We start from the raw sequence: 18,320 nt of genomic DNA, 5'->3' as shown, positions 1-18,320 counted from the left end.
TTATTAAAATAGACCCATGTACTCTAACCCCCTACTCACCTTTGTCCATCCAACTCTGGTCCCTTCGTCCCTTCCTCTCTCTCCCTCCCCACCTCCCTCACTTCTTCTCTCTTTCCCTCTCTCCTTCCCTCCTGTTCTCTTTTCCATTCTTGTCATCCTGTTCCAACCCCTCTGACTGCTCCAGCTCCCTTCCCTTCGGTGTGCCTGTTACAGGTGGTCATCACTATACAAGTTAGCATTTGACTTAAAAAACAAAAACAAAAAAATGAAACTGATAGGAAACTGAAGCCCAGCAAGGCTGCCATTGAAGCCCTGCCACCAGGCCATGCACTGACCTCCAGAAGGACACAGACGGCTGTCTTTCCTGTCATGGATGACACGCCCAAAGCCCCAGTGGACCTTGTGCATTTCTCCTTCTGTTGAGGGCTCACTCCTTCTCCACTTCAGTTCAAGTGGTTCTGGTGGGACTGAGCCCACTTTCCAGATGCAGGGGTGAGTCTATGACTTAAGTGACCCCATGGTCAACTTTGGGGAAAGGCTGAAAGGGACCTTGGCTCAGAGGAAAGGAGAGGCAAGAGCCAGGAGAGCGACCTAGGGTCCAGATGCTACTTTGACATCTTGGATCCAGCTGTACCTGAACTCATCCTGTGAACTTCCCAGTTACATGAACCAATTAATAAAAACACAATGAATGGAAAACAAAATAGTGCTATGCACTGTCTTATGTTATTTTAAAAATTATTTCTAATATTTTAAAGTCATCTTCTCTACAGTGACATATGCTTCCACTGAAAACAATCCAGTGTTCATATTCTCTGGCATTAGTAAATGTTAAATGAATATTTCATGACTGGCTAATAATTATGAGAATAGCAATAATAGTTATTTTTAAATATTGTGGCCTAAATAGTGTTGAGGGCAGAATGGTTTTTGGCTCTTGTTTTGCTTTGTTTTTTGTTAGGCCCTTTCTAAGAGCTTCATGGTATCAGGAAGTAAGTGAAATGAGATGAGTTTGGGGTTCAGCTTGGAGTTTTGTCATTGTCATCATCATCTCATGATCAACACGGTTACCGCTCAACAACTGAACACTTAAATTTTTGTCAGATATGTTCTCCTACTCAATTCTCAGAATAGCCTTAATGACACAGGTATTACTCCTTCCATTTTGTAAATGAGAAAACAGTACTCCAGAGAGCTTACTAACTTTACTTTTAAGTCATCAAATAATACAATTAATATTATGTGTCAAGAGTAATCTGAGGTTGTATGAATATGATCACGTGTTATTCTCAAGACAATCTTCGTGAGGGAAGGTATCTTTGTCCCCATTTCACAGGTGAGAAAAATGAGGATCTCAGTGAGCTCAGTAACTTCATTAGTCAAGTAATGACTGAGCTCAAATTTTGTGCCCAAATACTGTGCAGGATGCTAAGGATACAGCAGTGGAAAAGTCAGACATGGTTGTCGGCTATCTGCAATTTAGAGTCTAGCAGGAGAACCTACAATCTAGTGGTGGGTGATAGCATCCTGATTCATCCCAGTGTACACACTCAACCATGGTGGAGCTCAGCGAGTGGACTCAGGTGCAGGTGATTGACTTTGTATCCTGATGCTGCCCTAAGATTCTGGCAAGAGTGACCCAACTTGGGACGCTATGCTTTAGAGAGTTCTGTGTATCACAGACACACAAAGTAAGTTTAATTGAGAACACATTGTGATTTCTGTCTCTTGGAGCTCAGGACTGGCATCTAGTGATTTATATCCTTTAAACATCCAGTCTTATGACTAACACCTTTCAGGCTCCAGGGAAACACTCCTTCATAACTTTTATCTTCTATCCTCAACATAACAGTTGACTGTTGGAAGGTAACCAGGTCTGTAGGCTGTGCCACTGCAGATTTTGGAGATGAACACTGCTTTGGGAGACAAGGAGGATTTGAGTTGCAGAAGCACCTGGTAAAGGAAAAAAGAAGCTAATTAAGTTGTCAAATTTTCCCTTGAAGACAGAGTAATTAATTTGTCAAATTCTCTCTCTCAGAACACGTGAATACAGCAGAGTCTTGCAAAACAAAGTGTCATTTTCCCCTAGTGTCGACACCCATTTTCTTTCTTCTTTTCATGTTCCAATTAGAAGGACTCTCCAATTAGGCCATGATTCACAAACACTGCACACGATGGCTGAGGAACATTTTGCAATATTGTATGTATGTCTAGATATAACACTGTAACACACCATACTCTTCTTTACATTGACATTTAGATAGATAGTGAATGCCAGAATCATAAATAATTTTATATTTAGATGAATCATTTTAAAGATTTAATTAACTTTTGAAGAAGTTGAAAAAGAGCTTTATTTAAGTATATCTGATTTTAAAAATTGATATTTGTTACATATAATTTTACATTGCCTTAACTTTAATAGGTAATTTTATCTATTTTTGAAGAAAAAGAACTTTTAGGAAAATTTAGGAAAAATAACTAAAATTATTCATTGACATGTTTGAAGAAAATAGATTCAAATTTTCTTTACATTGAATATAATTCCGTTTTGTTTTTAAATTCCTTATATCATTACTGATAATAGAAGACACATGATGTATAAACCTTTAACATATGATTTTTTAAAAATTTTATTTATTTATTTTATTTGTATTTTTGGCTGCGTTGGGTCTTTGTTGCGTGCGCGCGGGCTTTCTCTAGGTGCGGCGAGCAGGGGCTACTCTTCATTGCAGTGGGTGCTCATTGTGGTGGCTTCTCTTGTTGTGGAGCAAAGGATCTAGGTGCACAGGCTTCAGTAGTTGCAGCACATGGGCTCAGTAGTTGTGGCTCATGGGCTTAGTTACTCCACGGCATGTGGGATCTTCCCGAACCAGGGCTTGAACCTGTGTCCCCTGCATTGGCAGGCGGATTCTTAACCACTGTGCCACCAGGGAAGCCCTAACATATGATTTAAAAAAAAATAAAGAGAATTAGGAAAGTAGAAAGGGGCAGGATTGGTGGTGAATTGAAGAGTGGGGGCTTTGCATGTTCAATAAACCAGAGCTATTTGGAGATATGGGCTCACATAATGATTTTTTTTAATGGAAATATACTTGATACACAATATTATGTTAGTTTCTGGTGTATTACATAGAGATTTGACGTTTGCATACATTATGAAGTGATCACCACGGTAAGTCTAGTAACCATCTGTCTCCATGCAAAGTTATTACAATATTATGAACCATATTCCTTACACTGTATGTTACATCCCTGGGGCTCATTTATTTTATGACTGGAGGTTTGCACTTCTTAATACCCTTCACCTATTTCACCTCCCCTGCCCACGTTTGTTCTCTGTATCTGTATGTTTTCATTTTGTTTTGTTTTGCTTGTTTTATTTTTTTTTTATTTTATTTTTATTTATTTATTTTTTTTGGAGGGGACAAAGAACAATGAGTTTTATTTTGGACATGCTCTTCTTCCTCCCCTGGGTGTCCCTGCCTCTTCTGATCTCAGGTCCAAGCTGTTTTTTTTTTTTTTTTTTTTTTTTTTTGCGGTATGCGGGCCTCTCACTGTTGTGGCCTCCCCCGCTGCGGAGCACAGGCTCCGGACGCGCAGGCTCCGGACGCGCAGGCTCAGCGGCCATGGCCCACGGGCCCAGCCGCTCCGCGGCATATGGGATCCTCCCAGACCGGGGCACGAACCCGTATCCCCTGCATCGGCAGGCGGACTCTCAACCACTTGCGCCACCAGGGAGGCCCCCAAGCTGTTTTTTTTAAAAATATTTTTATTGGAGTATAATTTCTTTACAGTGTTGTTCTTGTTTTATTTTTAAGATTCCACATAGAAGTGAGATCATATGTTGTTTGTCTTTCTCTGTCTGACTTACTTCACTGAGCATGATACCCTCTAGATCAATCCGTTTGTAGCAAATGGCAAGATTTCATTTTTTATGGCTAATATTCCATCATAGATATATACCACAAATTCTTTACCAATTGGAAATTTAGATTCCTTCCATATCTTGGCTATTGTAAATAATGCTGCAGTAAACATTGATGTGCATATATCTTTTTGAATTAGTGTTTTTGTTTTCTTCATGTAAATACCTAGAAGTGAAATTGCTGGATCATATGGTAGTTCTAGTTTTAATTTTTTGAGGAACCTCTATACTGTTTTGCATAAGAGCTGAACCAATTTACATTCCCATCAACAGTGCACAGGGGTTTCCTTTTCTCCACATCCTGGCCAACACTTGCTTTTTCTTGTCTTTTTGATAATAGCCATTCTGGCAGGTGTGAGGTGATATCTCATTGTTTTTGATTTGCATTTCCCCAATGATCAGTGATGTGGAGCATCTTTTCATATGTCTGTTGGCTATCTGTCTTCTTTGGAGAAATGTCTATTCAGGTCTTCTGCCTAATTTTTAATCAGTTTTTTAAAAAATTAAGTTTGTTTGTTCAATATTGAGTTGTATGAGTTCTTTGTATATTTTGCATGTCAGCCCCTTATTGAATATATCATTTTCAAATATCTTCTCCCATTTAGTAGGCTGCCTTTTCATTTTGTTGATAGTTTCCTCTGCTGCTCAAAAGCGTTTTAGTTTGTTGTAGTCCCATTTGTTTATTTTTGCTTTTATTTCCCTTGCCTGAGGAGACACATACAAAAAATTTTTGCTAGGACTGATGTCAAAGAATGTAATGCTATGATTTCTTCTAGGAGTTTTATGGTTTCAGGTCTTACATTTAAGTCTGATTCATTTTGAGTTTATTTTTGTGTATGGTGAAAGTAGTTCAATTAGATTCTTTTGCATGTAGCCGTTCAGTTTTCCCAACACCATTTACTGAAGAGGTTGTCTTTCCCCCCTTGTATATTCTTGCCTCCTTTGTCATAGAATAATTGAACATAAAAGTGTGAGTTTATTTCTGAACTCTGTTCTGCTCTACTGATCTATGTGTCTGTTTTTGGGCTAGAACCATAGTGTTTTGATCAATGTAGCTTTGTATGATAGCTTGAAGCCAGGGAGTGTAATATCTCCAGCTCTGTTCTTTCACAAGAAGGAGATGAATTACGGATGCAGGGATATTTCAATATCTGTAAGTCAATCAATGTGATACCACAATAACAAACTGAAGAATAAAAATTGTATGGTCTTCTCAGTAGATGCTGAAAAGATGCTGATGAAATTCAACATTCATTTATGATAAAACCTCTCAACAATGTCAGGATAGAGAGAACACACTTCAACATTACAAAGGCCATATATGATAAACCCACAGCTAACATCATAATCTGGTGAAAAGCTGAAAGCCTTTCCCCTAAGAACTTACTCTTTGTTGAAATTCTCTCTGTGTTCATCCATTCTTCTCCTGAGTTTGGTGAGCATCTTTTTAATCATTTCTTTGAACTCTTTATTGGGTAGACTGCTTATCTCCACTTTGTTTAGCTCCCTTTCTTTCTTTCTTTCTTTCTTTCTTTCCTTCTTTCTTCTTTTTTAAAATATTGCACTCCTTTCTCTTGTAAAGAAATATTTATTTATTTATTTATTTGGCCATGCTGTGCAGCTTGTGGGACCTTAGTTCCCCTACCAGGGATTGAACCTGGGCCCCTGGTAGTGGAAGCATGGTGTCCTAACCACTGGTCCACCAGGGAATTGCTTGTTTAGTTCTTTTTCTGAGACTATGTCTTGTTACTTTGTTGAAACATATTTCTGTCTCCTCATTTTGCCCTGTTCTGTGTTTATTTCTATGTGTTAGGTAGGTCAGTTATGTTTCCCAATCTTGGGTGGGAGGACTTATGTAGGAGATGTTCTCTGGGGTCCAGCAACATGCTCCCCTCTGGTCACCAGATGTATATGCTCTAGGGGTGCATCCTGTGTGGCTTGTGGGCCCACTTCTATTGGGGTGGGGTGGGCTGAGAACTGTAGGTGTGCTGGTAGGCAGGGCTGGCTCCTGGCCTGGTTGGCTGTGAGACCAGGCCACATGCAATGGCTATGGGATCACTGAAGGGCAGGGTAGGCTTCCTACATGGTTAGCTTTGTGGCCCAGGGGGTCCTGGGGCTGGGGCTGGCCCCCTGGGGGGCAGAGCTGGGTCTCTAGCACTAACAGATTAGAGGGAAGGTTCGAAAATGGTGTTTGCCAGCACTGGTGTTATCATGGTAGAGTGAGCCCCCCAGATGGCTGCCGCCAACATCTATGTCCCCTGGGGGAGTCCCAGGTTCCTCCTGCCTCTCCAGGAGGCTCCTAAAGATCAGCAAGTGTCTGACCCGGGCTCCTCTCAAACTACCGCCTCTGCACTGGGTCTCGGAGCATGTGAAATTTTGTATGCATCATTTAAGGGTGGATTATCTGTTTGATGTAGTCCTCCAGTTCTCCTGAACATAAACCCTGTTGGATTTCCAAGCCAGATGTTCCGGGGGCTCCTCTTCCCAGAGCAGGGCTGGGGAACCCAGGTGGGGCTTGGCCCTCTCACTCCTGGGGGAAGACCTCTGAGATTGTAATGTTCCTCCTTGTGTGGGTCGCCAACTCAGGAGTGTGGGTCCAAACTATACTGTGTCTCTGTCCCTCCTAACATCTCGTTGTGGTGTGGTTCCTTTTTTATGTCTTTAATTGTGGAAAATCTTTTCTGCTAGTCTTCAGGTCGTTCTCATAGAAAGCTGTTCTGTAAGTCGTGTAATTTTGGCATACACTGATTTGTTGAGATCTTAGTAAGCTGCAAGATCTTTTCAGTGGTTTGAGTGTCTGAAGCAGAACTGTCCAACAGAAACAGAAAGCAAGTCACATATGTAATTTAAAATTTTATAGTAGCTACATTAAGAAAGTAAAGAGAAACAAGTGAAATCAACTCTAATAATGTATTTTATTTAACCTATCGAATAGTGGCTAAAAGTGATCATTAATGAGTTAATGAAATTTTCATCCTTAGTCTTAGAAATCTGGTGTGTATTTCACACAGAGAGCACCTCTTCACATGGACTGGCCACATTGTGGGCGCTCAGTGGACATGTGGCCATGGCGATCATGGTGGACAGTGTGGGTCTGGAGCCTCATTTGGAATTCTGTGTCTGAGGAGACTTAGAGATTTATGACCCTCTGAAACCAGGATCCCATGAATGTAGTTCTCCCTGGCTTTCCTCCTGGGCTGCATGGTCAGTTAGCTCTCCTTTATGGCTGGCACGAAGTCAAATCCACAAGATGTGAGTGGCCACCCTGAATTTATTTCTCAGAGGATTTGCAGCTCCTATGAAGTGACAGACCAGGGGACCCGGAGTCCCAACCACAGAGGAGGTAAAAATGTATCCCAAAATCCTTGGCCCACAGATTTTTGCTGACAAACATTTCTCTATATCCCAGTAATGGCTATATGGGAGCCAAAAATTGGAAACACCTCATTTTCACAATGAGGTTGGTTATCTCAAAAATATCACGTCCTGAAAGAGGGTCTTTAGCATCCTTTTGAGTTGGAGAAAACAGTGCTTTTGAAGTGACACTCCAGAATGAATCTTCTGGTTCTGAAGAAAGTAAACATTTTCACAGTCAAAGAAGGTGTCAGGAATTTGAATTTCGAACTTGACTGCTTAGGAATAAAGATCAGAATTTCAACTAGGAATGTGCCAAATCCACCTGTATTATCTCTCAGCATTTGCTGTGGCCACTTTCTTTTTATACATTTAAATCTTCCTTCCCTACCTTTACTCACATTCTGCTGAATGATAATATTCCCTGGAGCATGACTTAGAAATAAATGGCATGGTTACCAGCTAGCCTTTGGAGTCAGATAGTTTTTTTTTTTTTTTTTTTTTTTTTGTAGTGGGGTGATCATGGCAAGATATTTCCTCATGGCCAGGAAATAGATAAAAAGATATTTTCTCATAGGTAAAGTGGACAATAATCATAGTTCTTACCTCCTAAGTTTTCATGAGGATTAAAAGAAATAATACACATAATGCTTTTAGCACAGTTACTGCCCATATCAAGTTAAATAAATGTTGACTGCTATTAAAATCTCTTGAGCACTGGCATCTAACTCGTTGACTAACTGTAGGCTGATGTGAATCTACTTCTTTATATATGAAATTGGTTGATTCCTAAGTAAAAATCTTGACATCCTGACAATTTGATTCTCTCCCATTTGTATGGAGGCTGGTGGGGGGGAGTCACACAGAGTGAACCAGCTCAAGGCTCACCATGTTTTGCCATGTATTTATTTTTTCCTCTCCATTTGCTTTCTCCTCCTTTTCTGTTCTTCACTATTATCCTCTCACTTTCTTTCTCTTTTTTTCTTGGTTATGACTTAGGGATGTTGGTGCCCTGAATGGGCACGGCTTCACCTCCCGGGGCAACGGCTGGAGGTGGCTCTCTTAAGCGATGCCTTTGCACGTTTGTTTATTTTCTTGTAGATGATGTCCATGCAGTAATCTGAGATGAGAGCTGAACCCTTCGATCAATCCACTGGGCTCAGTGTGGGTTTTCCACAAATAGTCTCTGATGATGGACTACATGATAATAATTGAAGACAGGAACGCTCTATTTATAAAGTTGATGCAGGGCTTGCCCATCCCATCATCCTGGGAAGCAGCTTGGCCCCCAGCCTCTTGGTGAGGCAGTGTAGAAGCTCCTCCACAGGGACATCTGTGGCAGGTGTGACAGGGGACGGTGGAGTGGCTGCTCTGGGAAGAGAAACAGTGGGAAAGGACATCTAGACAAGTCATCTCAGTGAGACCACAGGTGGTTGGGAGGCTGGCAAGTGGCACAGGCAACAAAGCTGGGGATGCTGAGGCCCAACAGGGACCAGAAGATCAAAGCCAAGCATGTGGATGGGACTCAAAGGCCAAATGTCAGGCTGCAGCCGAGTGTGAGGGAGCCCTAGGGACCAGAGGTCAAGGGAAGCTGGTGGTCAGAAGTCAGGAGTGTAACTAGATGTCAACCCTTCATCAGCCGTTTCCTTAGACAGGTGGCCTCCATCCTGCTTCCTGCTGGGCAAGGTGCTGCTTGCCACATGGCATATCAGGGCATGGGGGTGGGCGGAGGTATCAGATTGACTGGTACAGGATTGGGTGAGGGCAGAGTTTGACATTTTGGTGAAAGAACTGGTATTAGATGTGGTTATAGACTGAATGTTTGTGCCCCCCCAGAATTCGTATGTTGAAGCCTCTAACCCCTTGATCTGATTGTATTTGAAGATAAGATCTTTATGGAGGTAATTAAGGTTAAGTGAGGGTATAAGGGTGGGGGGCTGATCTGATAGGATTAGTGTCCTTATAAGAAGAGAAAGATCTCTCTCTCTCTCTCTCTCACTCTCTCTCCCTTTCTCTCTCTCTCCTCCATGTAAGCATATAGCCAGGAGGCAGCCATCTGCAAATCAAGAACAGGGCTCTCACCAGATCCCATCACGCTGCTGTCCTGATCTCAGACTTCCAGGCTCCAGAGCTGTGAGCAATACATTTTTGCTGTTTATAAGCCATCCAGTCTATGGTATTTTGTTATGGCAGCCCTAGCCCTAGGCTAAGACAGATGTAAGGTTTAGTTTTGGGGTGCATGTAGAGAAGGGAAAGAACATGGACTTGGAGACTCAGGCAGTGAGGGCCAGCTCTCACAGAGGTCCAGTCGAGACTGGCATCTCCAGGAAGGGTATTTAGAAAAGCAAGATAGGGTCCCAGCACCTCAGAGATTTGGGAGACCACTAAAGGCAAAACAAAATCTCACCCCAAAGGAACTGAGTTCTCAGCATTGGAACACAAGATGCAAATAGCACAAGAGCAGGGAAAACTTGGGTCACTTACCGAGGCTGGTCACAGCTCTTTAAACTTGAACTGGAGGGCCTGAGTGGGAAGAGTAAGAGGGGAGAGGGTAAAGTGGACCCAGATACAGGGAAAGTAGGGTACAGAGGTTGAGGGTGAGCAAGGCCTGACAGCCAAAATTTTTGCCTATAGATGAGTGGAGCACATAGGAAGGGCGTAAGAGAGAGAAGCTCAGATCTGTGAATGGCTGGATCCTTCCCTTCATTCATGTTTTGTTCAAATATCTCTTGATCATTGTTTGATAATATATAGTATCTGACTATGTGTATATGTGTATCTGTATATAATATATGTATATGATATGTATGGATATGTACACACATACAAGGTACAGATGTATATATGTGTAGATACATATGTAGTGTTTATATAGAGTTATGTATTAATACATACATATTTCCCCATCAGAAGGCCTCTGGTCTGGGCTCGGGGAACAATGTGGTCAGCGGATTAGTCCTAGTATGGGAGGGAGAAGCTGGCTGATAGCATCCTGTTGTATTTACAGGACTGGGGTCTGTTACTTCTTTTTTTTGGTAAAGCATTATTTAATTAAAGAAAAATCACAAGATTATGCTCCCTTAAAGTTTCAATCTTTTATATCAACAAAACAGATAAATGCTCATTGTTAAAAAAATCAAATACTATAAACGTATAGAGTATAAATCATCAGCAATCACAATCTCTATAGATAACACTATCCTTAACATTTAGAAATCTCTACATAAAATCTTATATAGATTCATACTTGCATTTTAAAAGTCAACATTAGTATGCACATCTTTCCAAATCAGTTAAACAACTTTCTGCCATTAATTTTAATGGTTGCAGATTTTTCTACTATATGGACTGTAAAAAAATTCATAAACAGAAACCTTAATTAAATAGATTTGGGAGACTAGAATGGGGAGCTCTCATACCCAGCAACCATAGCAGAGCCCAACAGAAAAAAGAAAGACTCCTCTTATTTCCTGGAAAGGACTTAACTAATGGAAGGTCATGGATTCTCTGTTTACTATAGCACTCCTATTTTCCTTTTCTTCTCTATAAAAGCCTTCTCCTTCCTTTTCCATGTGGGGACTTGCACATGGCCCACCATGGTTACAGACCTGAATTGCAATTTTCTGCTGATCCTGAATAAATCCAACTTTGCTGGAGAAATATCTGGCAGTCTATTTGTTGTAGGCCAACAGGATATAAATGGCCATTTAATCAATGCTTATTCAAGGGGCATTATAGCACCTTCCTCTTTCCTTTTAGCTATTATAAACAATAGCATTGCCATGACTATTTATATATATACAACTCTATACAGCTGCCTGATTAATATTTGTGGGTTACTGTATGTAAGAATCTTTTGAAGATAAATTCTGAAAAAAAGTCAATATTGTTGAGTTAAAGTATAAGCATTTCTAAAAATTTAGATTTCATTTTTTCTGAGGGAGTAAAGTATAGCTTATTTTTAGTACTTTACTATCACTTTTTAAAAGAAAAAGATCCATCACAGTGACCATGTTATTTCAAAGGAAAAAGAAAGTGTAGGATTTAGAAAAATACCAATCCAATCACATCTTACTGGGCTTAAATTCCAGTTCTGCCACCTATTAACTGTATAACTTGGGCAAGTTACTTAATCTCTCTTTGCCTTAGTTGTCTCAGCTATAAAACAGAGATAATAATAGCATCTATTTCATAGGGCTGTTAGGAGAGTTAACTATTACCACGATTACCCTGACTGATACGAGTGGTTTCTTCTCTCATTTGTCATTCTATATGATCACAAATATGACGTTAAAAATTCATTCAAAAGGGATAGGCTGCTATAAAGCTACAAGAAGAATTTTCATGACTCAATTTAAGCCTCCCCCCAACTTTCTTTACTTATTTTTTTGAAAACTTTGTATGTTAACAGTTCTTTGAAATGGAGCACAGAGCTTTCAAACATTAAAACAACTATCAAAATAATTGTATAATACAAATTTCTGGAGGCCATGAGATTGGTATTTCTAATATCAGGACATTACATAAACAACACATACCACAAAAAAAGTAAGAGTTAAGGGACAGTTTTCTTTTTTATTTTTGGTACACGGGCCTCTCACTGCTGTAGCCTCTACCACTCCGGAGAACAGGCTCTGGACGCGCAGGCCCAGCGGCCATGGCTCACGGGCCCAGCCGCTCCGTGGCATGTGGGATCCTCCCAGACCGGGGCACGAACCCACGTCCCCCGCATCGGCAGGCGGACTCCCAACCACTGCGCCACCAGGGAAGACCAAGGGACAGTTTTCTTAAACAGATTAAGTTTAAGAGGTTTTTAAAAAGCATCAGACTCCCCTTTACCAGGGAGTGTCTTTTGGAAAACATGTTCAACTCATAGAACTTTTGGAAAAGAAGATGTAATGTTTCGAAAACTGTGCAGTCAACAGTGAATATGACACACCCAATCTTTTTTTTTACATTTTTAATTTTTTTTATTAGTTTCTGCTTTATAACAAAGTGAATCAGTTATACATATACATCTGTTCCCATATCCCTTCCCTCTTGCATCTCCCTCCCTTCCACCCTCCCTATCCCACCCCTCCAGGCGGTCACAAAGCACCGAGCTGATCTCCCTGTGCTATGCGGCTGCTTCCCACTAGCTATCTACCTTACGTTTGGTAGTGTATATACGTCCATGCCTCTCTCTCTCTTTGTCACACCTTACCCTTCCTCCTCCCCATATCCTCAAGTCCATTCTCAAGTAGGTCTGACACACCCAATCTTAAAGGTTAGACAAATAGCCATATAATATAAAGCATTACTGAATTTCAAACTGTCAGACTGACAATGTAACAACACGAACAAGCCCAATGTCAGTGAGTACTTTCATTAAATAAGAGTAGATACCTCATGGTAAAGTCTTGTGTTATTCATCCTAATAAGCACCCCATCAATTCTCAAGAAAAACCACAACAGCAAGAAAATGCTAGAAGGTGTTACTCTAATTTTCACACTCAGGCTTGAAACTCCATGATCGTGAAGTTCATCCTCAAACAGGAGAACTTCTTCAAAAAACTTAATCTGTCCTCTGGCTTTCAGTTTCTCTGTATCTATATGATCTGTTGTAGGTACAACCTTTAGCTTAAGTGACTCTCCAAGTAATGTTCCCTTATAACCTGTGTATAGGTCCAATCATACGGTTTAATAACTTTCTTAGAATGCTCACCCTCCATCCTGCTTTCCTGCCTCTCTTCAGCACAGGCTCCTTTAAGCATTCCTTGGTAGTTGTTCACACATCTCAATGCATCTGTAGCATTGAACTCAATCCCAAAGCCAGAGCCATGCTGGATTCTTAAAATTTTGTCTCCAAACATCATTTCAGGGAGAGATGGCGTATGCAATTCATCAGCTAACTTCTCCGCATCCGCTGACTTCATGATGTGGGTCTTGGACGCCGTCAGCTTCCAGGGCCCGAAGGAGAAGTCCCGGTGGCTGCTCTGGAAGTCGTGAATCATCATGGCCGCAGCGGGGCCCGCGTGGGCCGCATGGAACAGGCTGGAGCGGCAATGGCAGCGGCGGCCGACCGGGTCTGTTACTTCTTAAAGGTCAGAGGGGGACTTTGTATTCTCAGAGCCCGCATGTTCCCTGGCTGCTCGCCTACAAGTCTGGGCTGGGGGAGGTGCTGGGAGGGCCTGACCTCCATGCAGAGGGTGCCTGTATGCACAGGTCACCCCAAGTCCATGTTTTCTCCCAGAGATTGAGCAGGATTCCTTGGTCTGGAATGTCTCTGCCTGGCCATAGGGTCCCGCTTTCTCTGGAATTCTCCTGTCTGTGTGTCCAGGCCACGCTTCTGTTCAAGTTCCTGGTCCTATCTCTGATGATACTGAAACTGAGCAGGACCCTGTTGGGCTCCTGGGCATGGAAGCCTTTCAGACACTTGTTAATCAGGGAAGGGAGGGTGTGCAGAGATACGGGAGGAGCAGTCAAAAGAAACAACAGTGCAGCTTGGATCAGGGCCCTGGTTCCATCTCAGCTGATAAACAAAACAATATCTCTGAGCTCTTCTGCAGAGCTAAAACCCCAACAAATGGAAGATGTTGACTACTTGATGAAGCATTCTTCATTCCACAGTTTGACAGCCTCGAGAACCAGAGAAGCTCATCAAGAGACCACCTGAGGCCAGATTAAAGGAGCACAGGCCCTGCATGTACCCTGATCCTGATCAGCAACCCGGCCCTTGAACCACTGCTGTAAAACTCCTCACCAAATCCTCCTGGGTTGGGACACAGTTTTGAGAGGCACGAGCCTGCTGTTCCCCCCTTTGCCTGGCAAAGCAATAAAGCTATTCTTTTCTACTTCACTCAACACTCTGTCTCCAAGATTCAGTTCTGCACCGGTGCACAGAGGCCGAGTTTTCTGCATCAATATTGCCAAGCTGGTTTATTGTGAGTCCACCACGCACTGGCCTCTGAGCACGCTATGTGTATCGGGGCGTTTAATCCTTGTAGCCACCCGAGAGGCAGCTCCTGATACCTCATCTTTCCACTCCAGAGAAGCCTGGGACAGAGAGGTGCAGTGCCCTGGCCGAGGCTGTGCAGGTAGCCCAGCCTGTGCCCTTGGCACAGGCAGGATGGAGAAGCAGCCAGGCCCACGGGCCCTGTTGCCCAGCCCCTCCTGCCACTTCTCATACCTGCTTTGTTCTCCGCCTCACTTTATGGGGACCAGGGATCTGCCTTCAGACTAAGTGGCTGCCGGGGGGATGATGAAGGGAGCAGAGATCATCAAATGGTCCCTTGGCTCTGAAAGGATGGAGGGAGACCTTAAGACAGCGAGTCCTTAATTTCTGGTGGAGTCATAAATAGGAATCACAAAGGAGGCATGTCTTATGGCTCAAATTGGAATAACCTTAGTTGAACTGTGTGTGCGTGCGTGCGCACGTGTGCATGCTAATGCTTTCCATTAGCAGACATAGGGTATGAGCTGCTTTGTGCTGGGAGAGCCAGACTCTGCCAAAGGCTGTGGAGTAGCTCACAGGCACCAGCACCACTGAGGAACTTTGTCCATTTTGGGAAATAAGACTTGGTTTTGAATCCAGCTTGACCCTGTACTTGCTGTGGAAACGTGCACAGGAGACTCAAGCACTCTAAGCTTTAGTTTTCTTATCTGGAAAATGATGATGAATACAATCTAAGGATGCTTTGAAGAGGGGTTGATCTGTGGCTGTAGAGCTCAGAGTCCCGTCCTGGCACGTGGCAGGTGACCACAGTGGACATCTGTAGTATCTGCCTGCCCAGCATCCATTCCCCCATCTATACTCCATCTGAATCCCCCTTTGGAATTCCCAGTCCCCTGCCTTCTGACACAGAGGTGGGTGAATGACCCTGGGCTGGCCAATCAGAGTCACAGAATCTGGTCCAGGGCTGGGCATGTGAGCTAATCCAGGACAAATAGCACTCAATCCTGAGACTTCCGCTGGAATGACTTGGACATAGAAGAACTTGGCCAGGAGCTGCTGGTGGCCATCTGGGACCCACACAAATAGAGCTTCCCTGAGAACAAAGCTGACAGGCGAGAGAAGAGAGTTGGATGGATATAAATCCATCCAAAGAGAAAGAGACGAGCCTGATGGCATCCTTGGGCCCATGATCCAGCTGTGCTGCAGTTAAGATGTGCCTCTGCATTTCCCAGGGACACAAACCAACAAACTCCCGTTTACTCGGTCAGCCCCTCACAGGGGAAAGTGTCTTGGTCGAGTCAGTGCTCAGTACTGTTGACAGGAAGAGAGGGGTGCCCAGAGAATACTTTCCCCACACCCCGCCCTCTGCCCCTCTTCCATCTGGCTGTTCTTGAGTTATATCCTTTTATAATAAACCATTAATTTAGTAAATAAAATGTTTCTCTGAATTCTGTGAGCTACTCTAGCAAATTAATTGAACCCAAGGAGGGGATTGTTGGAAGCTCCCATCTGTAATCTGTTGGTCAGAAGCACAGGTGACAACCTGGACTTGTGATTGGCATCGGAGGTGGGCGGGAGGCGGGCATTCTTGTAGGGCTGAGCCCTTAACCTGTGGAATCTGATGCCATCGCCAGGTAGATAGTGTCAGAACTGAGTTGACTGTAGGACACCCTGCTGGTGCTGGAGCATTTCTTGTTGGTGTGGAAAAATCTACACACAAATATTGGAATTGGGTGCAGAACCCTTAGTAGCCAAGCTTGATATGTTAAATGAAGCAACCCAGTCCAGTCTTAGTGTAATAGGGAAGAAAAAATCTGCCTCCATATTAGAGCTGTTTCTTTTACTTTAACCTTTGTATTTTATTGCTTTTTCTTTGAATTAAGAATGTTGCCTCTAGCCTGAAATATACAGGATAGCCCATTCTCAAGGCTCTGACCTTTAAGGGGATAACATTTTTCTATGCACATAGAGATAAAAAGTTGCAGAAAAGAGAATAACATTTGTCTTGTTTTAGGTTTACCTGGACAAAGGATTCCTGCACCAAGAAGTTGGTAATGACCAACCACGGCCTTGCCTTTAAAAGTGCCTTGCTGAATCTCTTCGGGGAGTTCGGGGTATTTGGGGGCATGAGCCACCCATTCTTGCATAGCCCTGCAGTAAACCCCTCCCTGCTCCAAACTCCGATGTTTCTGTTTGTTTGGCTTCACTGCGCATCGGGCGAGTGAACCCGCATTGGGTAACACTTTGTCCATCATTGACACCTTGGATAGCCCTGGTCAACAATTTCTTTTTCTGGTCTCGTTTTCCCATCTATAAAAGAGGTGGTTGTTCTAGGGAAATTTCCAGGGCCTTTCAGGTGAAACATTCTTGCCTCATTCAGGGGAATTTATGGCCCCAGTTACAGGCAGTGGAAATTATTCTGGCAGTGTCTCTAAAGACCTATTCTCTTCCTCCTTCTATCTGTCAGTGTCTGCCCCCCTCTTCTGTTTCTCTTTGTCTGCTGCCATGCATGTAGCCAAAGGGGTCACCAATGCTGAGTGGGCAGGACATGACAATTCTGTTGCCCATCCTTGATTAGCATGGCTGTGTCTCTTAATCCAGATGCCAGGCAGAGTCTCTTTGATGGCTGGCCAGCCAGCGGGTTGGTTGGAGCTGTGTCAGGGACGACTCCAGCTTGAATCAGCGAAGGCTGGAAAGTGACATCCTTTGCCTCACTGCCTGCTTGGTGGGGATGGAGAACAGGATGTGGGGGGCCAACCAGACCGGGCCGACAAAGTGACTGACATGTCCATTGCAGTGCCAGGCTTTCATGCTGGAATGACCAGGACCTTACTGTTGCTGTGGTTTATTTGTTTGGCCCGTGGAGACTGTGCAAACCAACTGGCATGACACTGCATCAGGGCTACTCGTGCCGATCGTGACAGCCGTGGGAAGGACTGGAGAGAAAAGGATTCTGGGGACAGACAGTTCGAGATGGGAAGACCTATTCCCCCCTCATTAATGACCCTAAAATTGATTCAATGATCCAGAAACTCCAAAAGTAAAGCCATTAGTCACAATGTTGTCAGGGAGAAAAAAGAAAGAAAGAAAAAGCCGTGTGTATCATTTCGGAGCTGATTCCACACAAGTGCCCATTCTGCATGCCTGAGTGCCTGGGCCAAGCTGCCTGGTGTAATTATTGTTTGCCCTGCATGGGATTAAGGCAGGCACATGACCAGCGCACCCGAGCTTCAGCCAAAGGCCAGCGCCCCGCCGAGGGAGCATGGGGGGAAGGACTGGCCTCCCTGGCAGTGGGCTGGTGCCTGTCTGGTCGAATCATCATCCCATCACCTTTGAGGGCTGCTGAGTACAGCTGCCAACAGTGGGGGAGAAAGAGCCCCAAAGTCACTTCTAGGACACCTCTAGGTTGACAGGGAGAAAGAGAAGAAAATGTTAAAACAGGAATGGTGGGGCTCCAGTCATACCCCCCTGCTTGGGGGCAGGAGCCTTTGTCCTTTGCTTGCTTGTCACCCCTAGGAGACTATAAATTCACAGAGGGCAAGGCTCTTGTTTTCACTTTGCAATACCAGTAACAATAACAAGGACAATAATGACAGTTTTTATTGATTGATCACTGTCAGCCGTGTTCTTTTTTTTTTAATTGAAGTATAGTTGATTTACAATACAGTGTTAGTTTCAGGTGTACAGCACAGTGATTCTGTTATGTATAGATCTATATCTATTCTTTTTCAGATCCTTTTCCCTTATAGTTTATTACAAAATGTTGAGTAGATTTCCCTGTGCTATACAATAGGTCCTTGCTGATTATCTGTTTTATATACAGTAGCGTGTGTATCTGTTAATCCCAACCCCCTAATTTGTCTCTCCCCCTCCTTTTCCCCCTTGGCAACCACAAGTCTGTCCTCTATGTCCGCGAGTCTGTTTCTGCTTCGTAGACAGGTTCGTTTGTGTTGTATTTTAGATTCCACATACGAGGGATGTCACATGACACGTGTCTTTCTCTGTATGACTGACTTCGCTGAGTATGATCATGTCTAGGTCCATCCATGGTGCTGCCAATGTCAGCGGAATTCTTTGCATTTCTGAACTCTGATCTGCATGGTA

At 43.3% G+C, this 18,320-nt stretch overlaps 1 pseudogene; it reads right to left on the bottom strand.

Annotated features, from left to right (window-relative positions):
- Positions 1-9,775: 9,775 nt before the first annotated feature.
- On the bottom strand, positions 9,776-13,278 carry LOC132494774 (TIP41-like protein; annotated as a pseudogene).
- Between the last annotated feature and the right edge of the window lie 5,042 nt (positions 13,279-18,320).

The sequence above is a fragment of the Mesoplodon densirostris genome, chromosome 8 (assembly GCF_025265405.1).
Source record: "Mesoplodon densirostris isolate mMesDen1 chromosome 8, mMesDen1 primary haplotype, whole genome shotgun sequence".
NCBI classification, from domain to species: domain Eukaryota; kingdom Metazoa; phylum Chordata; class Mammalia; order Artiodactyla; family Ziphiidae; genus Mesoplodon; species Mesoplodon densirostris.
Note: the sequence above shows the minus strand (reverse complement) of the source record. Positions and strands in the feature narration are given on the sequence as shown.